The following is a 15042-nucleotide window of genomic DNA, read 5'->3' as shown; positions in this document are numbered from 1 at the left end:
CAAATTATTGGAGGTAAATCCGGTTCTTCTGGACCTCAATCGTCGAATTCCAGATTATTTCCAACTTTCTAAATAACTGAAAGACTTAAGCTGCTTTAAAGTAGACGTCATAAATTGTTTGTTTCTATCTTTTCTCTGTTCTGTTACTGAACAGATTTAAAATTTTATTGAAAATTAGAAGACTGCAACGAAATTCGTTATCTTTTTCTCATTTCTTCTTCATTTTGCTATGTTTATGTGTGTGCCTTTTCTTGTTTATCAAAATTTTCCGGCAGATTCCGATATTATTTGTCAGTCTGACGTCATTATTTGCTCAGACCGGGTAGCATTTTAAAGAGTTCTGGGACAGTTTTTTTTTATTCACAGGATTTTCTGTTCTCAGTTTTATACCTAAAGTTAGAATTTTGTATCATTTTTCTTTAAGTTCTTGTCAAAATTTTTGCTATTGTGCTTTCCTGGCGTAGTTTTTGTGGAAAGTTCTTCGTTCAGCAATGACATCTAGTGGTTTTTCTGCTCTTGAGCAACCAGAAAAGTTTTTGCTGAAATCAATTTTAATTGCTCTCAAACGAAGTTTGCTGCAATTATATCAGTCCTGCTGATCTTTTTTTGCATTCTATGGTACTACCGATTTTTCGTCAGGTAGTTTATTTTGTGTAGGCATTTCATTTTTTCCTCACAAAAGCGATAAACAGGTGAAGCCCCATCTGATTGTTTGAGAGCAAATCACCAACGTTAGTTGGTTTTTTGCAAATCTTAAACGTGAATGCTGTTATGGCACCTATTGACTACACTATGTAACTTCGAGTCAGTGTTTCTTTCAGTTGTTTTTCGATTTTTAATTTGAATTGAATTGTTCGGTTGAATTTTGTATTTTTGTTGACCTTTTTGATTTGAGTGGTATCATTTTAAAGTTTTTTGGATGATCGACCCTTTCTGTAACAATTTTTGATGTTGGCCGATTTATAATTTATTTTTGTGAAAATTAAGTTTGGTTCTCTTTTTCAAGGGCTTATGTTTAACTTGTATAAAAAGGTTTTTAATGGACGAATCTTGAATGTTTGAGTTTGGTCCACACTGAAATGATGGAGGTAAATTGGTTTACTTTTTTCGCTTTTTTTTTTACTACTCTCTTATTCTCTTGTTTTGACTGCTCAGTGCGTTGCCTGACGTGTGCGTAGACAATGAAAAATTAAACACAGCGTCACAATGTTTCTGAAAATTAATAGTTGTTGCCGCAGCTTGTAACGGCTATTGTAAAATTGCTAAAAAAAGAATTCGAATTTTTGTATCTTTGTTCATTTCCCTTTGAGCGTTTTACTTTTTAACGACTCAAAGGGGGCTATTGGGATTCTACAGGTTTTTACAATTCAATTTTTGCATTGTATTGGTTCTGTCTTTTTACAATCCAAATTATTTGGATTGCATTGGTATGGTGTTTTCTTTCAGATCTAATCACACTTTTTCACGTCAGTGAGAATTCAAATTAGCGTTGATTTTAATCGCGCTGTTGTAGTAAGGTGAGTGAAAATGTGAGTAGATTTGAGGCGTCAATTTTTTCCTAAAATAACGTTGAATATGTTGGAACAAATTTCCCGTTTTTGAAAGCATTTTTTTTTTTTCACTTGCGGCAATTTGACTTCTGTTTTTAGCTTTTCGTCTCTTGAGTAATATTAGAACTCATATGTATCGTTTTAATAGTACTCAGAAGAAATAACTTAAAACAGGTCGAATTTTTGCACGTGAAAAAAGTTATCAAATTAATTGCTTGAATTCAACAGCTGGTAGTTTATGCTTTTCATGACTTAGGCACTTATTTTTTGTCAAAAAATCAGATTGAATATTTGATTTTCGCCAATTTTTTAAATTTTTGTGTTGCCCATTAGTCTGTATCATTTTTGACCGGTCTCATTGGTTGTTAATGAAGCATCAATGAACTTGATCATTTTTTGAGGTCATGACTAGTGGTTTTCTTGACTTTGACACTAATTTTTCTCAAGTTTTTTAATCGATTTTCTTGTGTTTCGGGGGTATTTGCTATAGTTTTATTTGTGTTATCATTTAAAAGCATTATTTACAGATCCAATAAGTGGCTAATAAGGGTCGTTTCAATCGAGTTCCTAGTTTCAGTTCAAAGCTAATTAATTCTATATTTTGGTGCTCCTCGTTTTCAGAAAACATCAATTTTTGAGTTTTACGAGTCTTAATTGTTCACATTTTTGTCTTATCTCTGAATCTCATAAAATACAGTTCTCGTCCGTTGCTAAAAATGGCTATGTTCATCCAGTTTTTTGTTTAATTTTATAGCTTTGCATTTTTTCGACTTATACACTGTTTGCTTTCCAAAAATTTTATTACGTTTTTGAGTTTTGCCGATATTTGTTGTACTTATTGCTCTTTTATCACTTTATAATTTTAACAACAGACCTAATTGATTTTTTCGTGGATACGTTTAGAAGTAATTCAGACTGATGAGACATAAGTGATTCAGTCTGTAGCTGTTGCTTGTCGTGACTTTCATTTTATTTGTTTTAAGAAGGTTTTGGCGAATTTTTCTTTTTGTTTTTGCAAAATTTAGCTGCATTTCATATCTTTTAGTCTCAATAATGACAATTTTTGTTAGTCGCCAATGAAGAATAGTTGAACTTAAAGATTTTTTAATATTCTGTTGTTCAGGTTATTGTCATATAGTTTTGAGGTGCCCTCACCTTGACGCCGCAGAGGGTGGTTCTGTTTTTTTTCACATTCTTTAGTCTGTGCATCTAATTTGGTCTCTGTAATTGCTTCTCAAATTGTTAATTGTGTTTTCATACCATGGATGCGTAGAGTCAAATTCTGCTATTAGAGGTTCATAAGCGCAAAATCTTGAATGAAGTTCTAATTGTTTTAAGATTTTGTTTATGCATTTTGGCGGGTAAAGGGCGCTGTTCTTTATCATAGGTTGATCTTGCTGTTTAAGTATTATTTGTTGGGTCCTCGGTAAATTTCATTCTTTGGATTGTTATTTGGGAGTTGTGCTGCAGTGTTTGGTATGATTTCACACATTTTTCAACGACTTTCATCTTTCAAAACGGGATAAACAGGTAAGGCCCAGTTTGCATTAAATTTCATTAAAGAACCAAATTTGGCTTAGGCAATTCTTCAAGTGCTTAAAGCGGTGAAGCTGGAAAGATCTTAATTCAAGGTTGAACAGTAATTTCCAGAGTCCAAAATAGTTTTTGCGCCCAAAATACATCATTTTTTTAAAATGTTTTTGGCAATTTTTTAGTTTTGTTTGATATGTCTCAAATTCACATTCGTGAATTTACGTCTGTGAGGTTTCTCGCAAGATATAGATACCTTTTATGGCCATTTTTGATCTATATTTTTAGCACTGCAGACATAAACACAAAAAATGATACTAATTTCTGCATATTTTTTAAAATTGTTTCAAAATTTTTTTTTATAGTTTTTCAAGTTTTTAAGCCTCAGTTGCCACAAAATACCCAGAGTTTGATAATAGGTTTTTGCATAGTGTTTAGAGATAATGGATTTGTTTTCAAATTTTTAAATTCACGGATTATAGCAAAATTTTGTTAAAATTTGCAGTTTTTTTCAATACCTCTTTAAATGGTTTTACTCGCAGTTTTTTTTGGCTCAGCGGGCAGGTTACCATGGGTTTGATAGTTTGTTATTTTAAAGTTTATACGGGCAATGGAATCGTTTTCCATATATCTTTTTTTTTCATTTTCTTGATACAATTTTAGTTTTTTTTTTATTTTCTGAAAATTATTGTCATGTTCGCAGTTGATCTATTTTTATGAGCCAACGAAATTTTTCGAGACTTGATAATGGGTTACTGGATAGACTATGTAGACAACGAATGGGTTCTGAAGATATTAATATCGCAAATTCTAGCAAGATTTCATTAAAATTTGCAAATGTTTTGAAATTTTTTAAAACTTTGTCATTTTCTAGTTTTGTCGACCTTGAGGGCGAATGAAATTTTTTCATGTCTTGCAGATTGGGTACTGAACAAATCCAAAGACAAACAAGTTTTGAACGTTTTTATTTTTCTAAATTAAGCGACTTTCTTAATAGTTTCAATTTTCAAGTTTTTATCATAGTTCTCGATTTTTTCTATCTTTATTGGTCGTTAAACCTCTTTCAACACTTTTGTTGGGTTTATTTATTTCAATCAAACTCAAGCTAAAAGTCCCATAAGTTTTAGTAGAACTTACCATTTGTTTCGTTTGTTTGATAATTTTAGTTTCTCAACTTTATAGATTGTTTGTCTTTTTGGCTTCTACTGTGCAATTGATTTGATGATCAGGTTCATAAGTTTTTCTTTCAATACCGTGGATTGTACTTCATGGCCTGTCCTGATTTTTTTACTGACGCAAATTTATTCTTGAATTGTACCTCTGATTTTTTTCGAACATTGATTTCTGTTTTCGAACATTGGACTTTAACCTTAGCTTAGATGGTAATGTATGGTAATTAGGAACTGCCAGTGTTTTTCAAAATCGGTAAGGTCATATTGTGCACATAAAACCTCTCAACCTAATTTTAAAACCCTCTGCGTACCTCCCTCCCTATAACCAATGCCCAACTACCTCCCCCCATCGCTTACCTACCATCCCCTTCCTGCAAAACACATTCTCCTTCCCACCTCTCCCACCTAACCACATTCCTTACTTAGATTGGTTTCTTTGTTGCTGTCTGTTGTGGCTTTTATTTATTTTATATTTTTTAAATAGGTAGTGTGAGCTACGAGTTTTTCTTGCTTGAGGCTTTGAGTCGTTTTTGGTATTCTACACGCTAAGTTTTTTTTTGCTTGTCATGTTGAAAGCCAATTTTTGAATAAAATTCATGAACTTAAATTTCCTTACTTTCCGTCTGGTTATTTTTTGCCTGCCTTTATCTTCAAAAAAATGAAAAACAGGTAAATACTGCAGAAATTAGTTTCTCTTAGGGCCTTACGGCTCAATGGTCTCTAAACGGTCGGTTCACAAATTTTAGGAGACTTTATTTTATGGCGTGATGAGTGCGTTTGATCCATCACAAAACTCTTTTCTTGTTAATCGCTCTCCAGAACAAATACTTTGGCTTTACATTGCTGGACAGTTGGCAGTCAATTGTCCGCCAAAAATACAAAACCAGCAAAAATACAAAATGCAAACATAAAAAAGGGCAAAATTACAAAATACACAGAAATTTTAAAAATTTCAACAGAAAACTAGATCTTCCCGTTTTCAAATCCAGATTTTAAACTAGCAACTTTTTGCTTCGAGAATGGTTTCGTGACTCCGCTAAGATTACTTTTAGTTGCTTTTAGCTAAAATTGTACTTAAACTGGGATCACTGCAGTCAGCTAGCTTTTCTTGGCGACTTCATCATAGTCGCGTAACTCAAGCTGTGGTCACTTCTAACATCGTAAAAAAACATTACCATGATTCTAAAAGTTAGTGTGAACTAGAAATAATCCAGTTTTAATGTGAATCCCCAGGTCTTTACTTTTTTGTTTTAAGTGTGCGCTCCTTAAAGGATAGCATAATAACTCGAGTACTATTCGAGCTAAGTATCTCTTACTTTTGTTAGGTTTGGGTCCATTCACTGGGAAAATCTTGGTACACGACCGATCATTGCTATTAATATCTGTTCAGTTTCAATCAGCAATAGAACTGCACTCGCTACAATCTCGGATAAATCTTTGAAATATTTCTCCCGTGTTCGCTCCCAAACTTTTTGCCACTGATTTGCAAAATCTCACTTAATCCATACGGTGAAAAATATATTTTGTGAGCTCCCCTCCCAATGGGTGATACGTTAAAAAGTCATCAGAATTTGTTGTCCCCTCATCAGAATTTGTTCTCCCCTTGGGTGACACAATACTACCGTAGTGATTTATTGTAGACACTCTTACTACCATAGTGATTAAGCTTGCATATAGGTGTTATAATCAATTTTAGATCATTGGTTTTGTATTAATTAACTGATTTAATCTCATGAAAATCTCTAATGTGTTTGCTTAATTAAGCCCTATTTCCGACCTTCATCTATCGTTGCCGGATGGTGTACACGGCCCTTTATTTTTTAAATTAAGACCTTCATTTGTTATGAGCAGATAAAGTCTTTTTGTGCAAAAACGCAGATGTTGACTGCGAGTTGTCTGTCTTGCTAACTCCTAAGGGTTTGGAAAGATAATTAACGTGTATAGTGTGGGCAACCCAAACGACCAGTTTAAAATTCGTGTTCTGAAAAGCTCTGGTTCGTTGAAACTTTCACGAGACCTACAACACAAACTGATTAATTTCTCGAGTTCTGATAATGTACCTTGAACTCTTTTTTCGGAATTTGTTTTTTGGAGTTGGATAATGGCATGGCCATGATTGCCTATTAGTTTAGTTTTCGAATTTTCTTTATAAGAAACCAAGTATTCTTTAAATGTAGCAGAATGTTGTACTTAAGATTTAATATGCTATGTAAAACGCAAATTGGTTCATCTCTGAAGACTATTATAGCCTAAAAAACTGAATATCTGAAGCTGCCTGATATTGGTACAAAGATACATTCTGAATTACTGCAACTTTTTACAGCTGACATCCGTAGCTTTCTCCATCAGTAAGATTCCTCTTATCTAACATTACCACTAGCTGCAGTACAGAGTTGAAAATTGCATACATTAGTTCTTTTTGAAACTAAATCAATCCTTTGAATTTGGTTTCCCGAAACTGGTACCTATTTTTATATAGCCACCCCCGTTAATGGGCTTGATCTCTTGTTTTCTAGTAAACAATTATTGGAACTGTTGCGTCCCGTATTTTCTAATTGTCGCAGTGTTGTTTTTGCTTTGATAATCATTTTGAAAATAAATTCCGTTTGATAAATTGAATATTAGATACAAAAAATTTTGCTGGTTGTTATTTAGCTGTCAGATTTATTGCCTTGAAGTATTTCGAACTTTTTTACGACTATAATCTAGCCCAAAACTTATTTCATCTTAAATCGTAGAACTTGAAAGCTTTGGCAGTTTGCTATCTGTTTAAAAAACCTGTTTTCAGTCAATCTTTTTTCTCTTTATGCACAGAAATATTATAGACAAACTGATCATCTAAATATTAAGTTAAACACATCGTAAATGTATACAAATAGTTTATCGAGTTTAAGTTAAATCTGTCTACAAGTAGTTTTGCTTGTTTCTCAAATTTCACTCCAGCGATTCTCTTGCTGGATTCGAACCCTTGTCGGGTTTCTGTATTGAGCAGTCGTATCGTGTGGTATTTGGGAAGTCAAGTCGCGATTTCCTGAGTTGGGGGTCATTTTGGTCAGCTTCGAGTCGTATTTGGTCGCCACGTAATTCCGGTCGTTTTGGATTGGAAGTCTTTGAAAGTCCAGCAGTCAAAAGTATTTCTCGAATGATTCTTGGTTGCGGAATTTGGTCTCTAACTACTTGAAGGTAATTTTGTTGTTTTTCGTGTACTGCATCAAACTAAGAAATAAACAAAGTTCGAAGAGGTAATGAGAGAGAAGTAAATAAAGTTTAAAGAAATGGAAAGTTTATTTATTGCGCGTGTTGGTTTGTGAACTGTAAGTTTAGAGAAGTTTTACTTCTTCTTGGATTTGGGCTTCTTGGGGGTTGTGGTCTTCTTTTTAGCCTTTCCTTTTTTGGCTGCGACCTTCTTTTTCGGGGTCGCTTTTTTGGCGGGCGCTGCTGCCGGTGAGGCGGCGGCTTTTGCTACTTTCGGTCTGGCCATTTCTAGAAGTGGATATTTACTTTATCAAGGAACAGAAACTGGGAATTGAAAGTGTAGTAATACAACTGAGTTGTAATATTTGTTAAATTGAATGCTTTCAGCTTTCACAGGATTGAATAATTTGTGTAGTAAAGCGCGCTCTTTATATAGTACAGAGCTCGACCGGAACGAAAACTACGTTAGCTGCAAAATAAAGCATTTATATCCCCCAATAATTTGAGCTCAATCGCAACAAAAACGGCCCCAAATTGCCACTAATTATCCAATTTTTGCAAACTTTTTTCGCAATTTCAAATTAAAGCTATAAGTTCTGCAACTTGTGCGAGTTTGGAGTTTAAACTCGAAGTTGGAGTTGGTTAAAATTGAGTTTAAAGTTGAATTCAAATGGTTAGCTGATAATATGCATCGTAATTTACCCAAATTTTAAACCATTTCCAAAACTTTTATCAGGTCAGATTCTTAGTATGATTAAAGAAGGCAGCTCAAACTCTATATTTGGTGGTGGAAAAAGTTCAAATGATGCCTTTGCGCAGATTTTAGAGGCCAAAAAATGCCAATGTTGTGTTAAAGAAGCTGCGGATTGAACTGGGGGAACGACCGCTTGTACAATGAAAGAAAATACCGAGAATTTATCTCAATTTCATCAGAAATCCATAATTTTAAATTAGTTTTCCCGTTAGTGAAAAAGGACAAACCATTTTTAACCTTAAGATGCTACGAAGATATTTTGCTAATTGAATTTTGTACAGTTTTTAACTGTAAAAATTGAAACAGGTTGCTACCGAGCTAAATGAAATAGCTGCAAATAGATTCATTCTTTTCCATTTTTGTGCTTACACAAATACATTTGGGAACGATGGATACAATTATAGCGCAACGGTAATCTAGATTTATCATCTGAGTTTTTCAACTTTGAGATTTTAGGCAACCAATTTGTACTTTCGTTAATAATTTAGCAAAACTTTTCCATTAAAACCAACTACCGCATGTGATTCCAATAAACAGAAACGGCTGCGGTGCCGAACTCAAAGTTTAACCAAAGTACAGTTTTTGATGTGCTTACAAGGGACTATTCGTATATAAACAACAAGATTAAATTTCTTCGTCTTAGAAGTTAAACCCGTGTTCAACAAACAAGCGAGCGTTTGAACTGAATTTTAGTAACGCTCGTTAATAACATCATGCGCTATTACCAACTAACCGATGTAGCTATTTGATGCTCAGTTAATTTTCCTTTAAATCCAATGCAGTTTATTTCCGCCAAAATTTAGAAGTGAGAAACCTGCCGGGGTGTCAACGCTAAAACCGCGAACATAAGTAATATTGGCGCGATGAATTCGTTGAATATATTAAGATCATTCCTAAACGCGCTGAAAACAAAATATCACTGTTTTTAGACGTTGATCTTGCTTAATTTAAAGTTTCCAAGCGTAAACCTTATATAATTATGGCGTTTGTGCGCGTAGATCTTTCATAATTTTAGCGTTTCTATAATCGTTGGTCTGAAATAAATTTGAAGATTATGAGCGTTGATGTTTTTATGTTTCGGCGTTTTGTATTTTTATCTTTCATTAAATTCAGCGCCCAATTCTAATCGTTGATCTTACATAACGCCAGTGTTTTATAGGCGTAGATCTTTCAATGAATTCCTTTGCTATTTTCGCTATTAAACAGATAAGGACTTTACTAACAAGAAGAGTTCTATTATCGAACTCACTCCAGGTTTAGGCTCGCGACACTAGACCGCTCTGATTAGATCATTTGGGTCGCACATCGGTGGCGTGGAGCGACCCAAAATGCATAGTCTAGGAAAAATATATATGGTACCAATTCAAGGTGAAAATGTCTTTTGTTGATGTTTTTGAGACCGGATTATGAACTTTTTTAAGTTGGTTCTAAAGAAGAAGTTTTCGCCTACAGCGGTCAATAGCCTGGTATGGTAAGAAATTGAAATATAATTTTTAAAGTTGGAATTGTGTGAAAGGCATTTAACGCATAAGTTTCATTAATTAATTTCAGCACAAAAATGAAGCATTTCAATTTTTATCGGTTGATTAAGCTCGGCTTAGTTGGAGCTGAACTTGCGCAAATATAGATTTCTCAATTATTATATAGTGAGCAGACCTGAGGTAAGGTAGGGGGGAGGGGGTAAATGGATGTACATATGTATTGACATTAGGTATAGTCCATATGCCACCAAAATCCAAAGATGTACCTCACGGCATGTTTTTCAAGCTGTTCACACGAAAGGGATTGGCAAGATAATCATTTCATAATAATTTGGGATGACTCATTGACAGTTACGTACGACTTACGTGACTTTCGAAGACTTGTCTCGCAGTATGATACACAAGCTATTCACACGAAGGGGATTAGCATGGTAATGTTTTAGTATATAATTAGACAGGATTACTCATTTACAGTTACGTACAGCTTATGTGATTTTCAAAAATGTATCCCACAGCATGATACCCAAGCTGTGCACACAAAGGGTATTAGCTAGGTAATGTTTTTATATTAAATTAGTTAGGGCGACTCATTTACAGTTTTGCAGGGCTTACGTCATTTTCAAAATTTTACCTCGGAGCACGATACTTAAGCTGTTCATACGAAAGGGTTTTTCAAGCAAATCCATTAATAACAAATTAGTAATGTCATTTACTTTTTCCCATATTACACTTTACTAATGTCAATTTCCAAAGATATACCTCACAGCATGATACTCAAGCTGTTCACACGAAGGGGATTAGCAAGCTAATCCCTTAATTACAAATTGGTAAGGTCACTTACCCTTTCCCTTTTTACATTTTACTTATAGAAAGTTCCAAAGACGAACCTCACAGCCCGACAACCAAGCTGTTCACACAAATGGGATTAGCTGGACAATCTTTTAACAAAAGTTATGTTTGGGCGACTCATATGTTCAGCATTCCTTCTGTTCATTATTTCGAACATTTTCTAAAAATCAGTTGATAAAAACTCTGGCTTACTTTGTCTTTTTGCCTTCAGGTAGTCTTTGTTTCTTTCACCGGCTGCGTGAAGAGTTTCAAAATGAACAATTGCAGTGTTGAAGCGGGTAAACAATTAAAATTAACTAATAGAAAACTCCCATTGTTGCTGTCCCTAACTGCTCCTTTTTCTTCACTTCTCTTTAAAATCCAATAACATACTGGTAAGTTCTCTTTTTTAATCCAGGTTTCCAGAAAGAAGAATCAGATTATGTTTGTAGAATGGACCTCAAAATAACCTCGAAGCGAACGAATCAGTGAATCAAAATTTTGCTACTCATTTAGCCAAACAACCGTGTTCTGGTATAGTAAAACATGACCAATGAATGGCAGAGGAGAGTTGTATTCTTCCCCACACAGATTTCGAAGATTTTAAATTGAGAAAGCTCAAAAGTGACTTTGAATTATCTCACAGCAATTTTTTTTAACTATCACACAGTTCAACTTGAACCAGTAGAATTCCAAAAACTCATTGATTTAATTTAATTGGTTACTGAAATCACCTGTGAAAAATGTTGTTAGTCAAAATTTTGTCATAATTACGTCATAGTCCACAAATTCTTAATTTTTTATTGTCGAATTGCGTCGGCCAAATTTTCATTTTATCCTGTTACAATTTAAAAATCAGTTCAATAGTTTTGGATATTTTTTTCTTTTTCAAAAACCGAAAAGACTACCTAGCTTCACATATACCTTCAGTTATGTTTTTCAAATCCGTTTAAAAATTTAACGGATTTCAAAAAACAATTATTTATCTTTAACAAAACTCACATTTTTAAAGAAAAAGCCAAAGAGTTCGAACCCAAAAGAACAGCTTGCTTCATTCAAAAAACCTTTTTTAAAATGCAATATAAGTCGACATTAATGGCGTCATGTAATAAGTTGTTCAGAGTGTGCAAACACATCTCTTGATGCAGATCAACTGCATCAACACATTACTTTCTCTCATCAACAAAGAGAAAGGGTGGAAGCTTTCCAGGAAAACATGAAGATGATATTCTCCACCTTGAAGAGCAGTTTGACAGAAACATTCAAGTTTGCTCCTTGTTGTACGACAAGCAATCTGAAATGTTTGCTGAACTTACTCATCGCTTTTTGATGAAGCAAACAAAGACAAATCGTCAGTTAGATACAAAATGCATTTTCGTTGGACAGCAGACATCAACTAATTGCTCAAAAAGTTTCAATTTTACATATGTGATTAGTTTTTCGATTGATCGAATAATATGGAAGTCAATATAAAGAATTGCTCAGAGAGAACAGAACTCCAATATCCCTCAGGTGCCTATCAACTATCAAAAGCTATGTTGGAGCGCTTGGAAGACATAAAAATGAATGGTCTTCACGAATTGAGATTGTTGAGCTCTCAGCTTATTGTATTCGATTTTGAGCCCATAACAGTCCCTAACAACAAACAGAAACACAAAATTAATTTCGTGGATAGAAAAACGTGCTTCTATTAGCGTGTCAATACCTTCGAATCTACTCACCTAGCCAATATGTATTTGCAACGAGGATCTGCTTCAACTAATACGAGATTTCGTATCCGGCTGGACTAATATAGCAGAAAAAAGCACACTTCTAATGCTGGAAAAACTCAAAAATTTTGTGCGGGAATTGGAAGAAAAATAATCGGTGGCTCGACAAATAGTTCCAGTGCAGAACAAGCAGGTACCCACATGAGCGGAAATCGTATTCAACAACGCGGCGGAACTTGACGGTGAGGAGGATAAAGACCTTGAAAAACAGCGACAGAGAAGCGAGCTCAAGAGATCTCCAGAGTTAAAACAATGCTTTGAGAACTATCACAGCATTCTTCCTCTGCATTGTTTCAACAGTTTCGTGTTCGATCTTTACTGAATCAGAAAGTATCTTCTGCATCATCTCTTAATAGAAAAAAAACGTTGTTCCCGAATGGCGAATAAAGCTATCTGAATGATTTTTCTTGGTGCACAAAATCTAGCAATTCGAACTTCCTGGGAGAAGCGACAACTTTGAAACAGATGGATGAATCGTAGGAAGTAGCTCTAATCGAAGTATCATATCCCGGTATGTGCTATAACTTTGAAAGAGGGTTGATGACATTTCACTATGATGATAGATTGAAGCATGTCTTCTCCATTTAACCAGCAGTTTTTAACTTTGTGGACGAGATTGCTAACAGTCCTACAGATACACTAACAAAACGCGACATCTCAAAAACTTAGATCCTCTATTTTCTATCAACCTCTACAAAAAAGTAGCAGACTAATTTTTTGGCAAAAGAGGATCTCAAAATGCATCATTCAGCAAAAGTTTGGCGGCTAACTTGGGAGTTGAAGCTGACAAACCTGTTACGCCTTATTCGAAAGGATCATACAATACCAAATCCTGGGCAATGGCAGATCGTCTTTTTGATATTAATAGAAAACATACAGTTTTACTCTACTTAGATATAGTTGAACCCAATTCAGTCGATATTGTGAAATGTCCTCTTCTATGCTCCTTCAAATTCAAACACCAAGTGCTCCATAACGATAAGACTTGTAAAAGATCTCAGGTTTTGAGTTATTGCAGTATTGAACACTTAAGATTACATAATTAATCGGATCGAGTTTCCACAGTTTTCACGTAGAGTTAAGAAATGCAGCTGAACAGCTTTTTCTTTTTCTTTGCCATTGATCCAGTTCGGCTAACCTTACTTTTCCAGAAAAAACCTTGATTATAGCCCCATTTATTGTTTGATAAAACAGTGGGCTAAAATGAAAAATGAGTTTTTTGTCTCACTCTATGGACGGCTTTTTCGGCAAATCTCCAAATTTAGACCCCATTCTTCGGTCCAATGAGCAACAAGTATTTCCAACAAAATCATCAAAAAGGTTCACAATGGAATTCCAATTAGAAACCGGTCATAATATTTTTACTGTTTTGCAATCTATTCGACTATTCATCTGAGGAAAGAGTATCAAAGGTGATCGAACAAGTTTAGATATTAACGAAGAAGCATTATGCATGCTCTTCATTCTCTGTTCTCTTATTGCGAAGTCTATCTAAACAATGAACAGGTTCACAGTGCCAATTCTCTTTATGCCCATCAAGTTTTTGTCTCTGCAGAATTTTTGAGGACAAAGGAACAAAGAAAAGGCCAACAATATCGTTACGGAGTTGAACCAGATGATTTTACAAAAAGATTATATACAGATACCTTATAAGTGTAACTTCTTCGAAGATAGACCTTCGGTCATGTTTCACCATCAGGGAACTTGTTTCGAAGATGACCGGAGGTCTATCCAATGTCGCTGGCTTATAACCGAAATTTAATATCTAAAAATTCGAAAACTTTATTATTAGATTCAAAATCAAACTCTTAATTTTAATAGTTCTTGTTCGTAATATTTACCCTCTATTATATCATCATTAATATTGGTTTTTGCCGACCCGAGAAGTGGGGTCCCCGATTGTTGTTTAGCCTGATTGAATCTATTTTTAGTCATTTTTGTATTTTTTACAGAAAGATTTGAATACCTCGTAGCTGACCGTAGGTATTTGCAGCGGGCTGGCTTATGACCAGAGGTCAATTTTAATGATTCCAAAACTTTATAATTAGATTCAAAATCAAACTTGGATTTTAATAATTCCTGTTCATAGTATTTACCTTCTATTATCTCACCATTAATATCTTCTATTCTATATCTTGGTGGTTGTGTTCTTAAAACTTCATTAACTTTCAATAATTTTCTATTCCAATTAGAAGTGTAACCTTTGGAGAAAATGTTACGTTTGTCAGCATTCCTGAGATAATTACCAACATTATGTTCACGTTTATTATTCTTAAAACGAAATGTGTATTTAACGTTATCAGGATTTTTAGAAGCATCAACAGGTGTCATATTAATGTTGAATGAAAGTTATTATTATATGGTACAACAGCATCATCTTATATATCTACCCAATTTCCAACACCATTGATGGAAATTGGTTTATTAATTATGTGTAATATTGTTCTATTCAATCTCTCTATAAACACGGCCTTTAAATCACTATAAGTGGAATATAATTCGGTTTCATTTTTTTTAAGTAAAGATTTAAATGTTTTATTGTAAAACTCACTACCTCTATCTACCCATAACTTTTCTGGTTTTCGACTTTCAGAGCCGCCCTGTGGACCTTTACCTAATACTATTTTGAATCTATTAGTTATAGATAAACCAGGTTTGTTCTTCAATGGAATAGCCCATGCATATTTTGTGAATATATCTATAACTGTTAATATAAATTTATAATTATTATTGTATTTACTTAGAGATGACTTATCAGTTAAA

The 15042-nt window shown here is 34.1% G+C and overlaps 2 protein-coding genes across 3 annotated transcripts in view; one reads left to right on the top strand and one right to left on the bottom strand.

Moving 5' to 3' along the window:
* The window catches only part of LOC142353106 (trifunctional enzyme subunit alpha, mitochondrial-like), a 249227-nt gene that overhangs the window by 39830 nt on the left and 194355 nt on the right, over positions 1-15042 (top strand). The gene's annotated exons all lie outside the window — the stretch shown is intronic.
* LOC142353108 (MAP kinase-activated protein kinase 2-like) overlaps positions 1-15042 on the bottom strand; it is a 256806-nt gene that overhangs the window by 210754 nt on the left and 31010 nt on the right. The gene's annotated exons all lie outside the window — the stretch shown is intronic.

Source organism: Convolutriloba macropyga, chromosome 14 (assembly GCF_964194025.1).
Source record: "Convolutriloba macropyga chromosome 14, txConMacr16.3, whole genome shotgun sequence".
NCBI lineage: Eukaryota > Metazoa > Xenacoelomorpha > Acoela > Convolutidae > Convolutriloba > Convolutriloba macropyga.
This window is presented reverse-complemented; position numbering and strand designations above follow the sequence as displayed.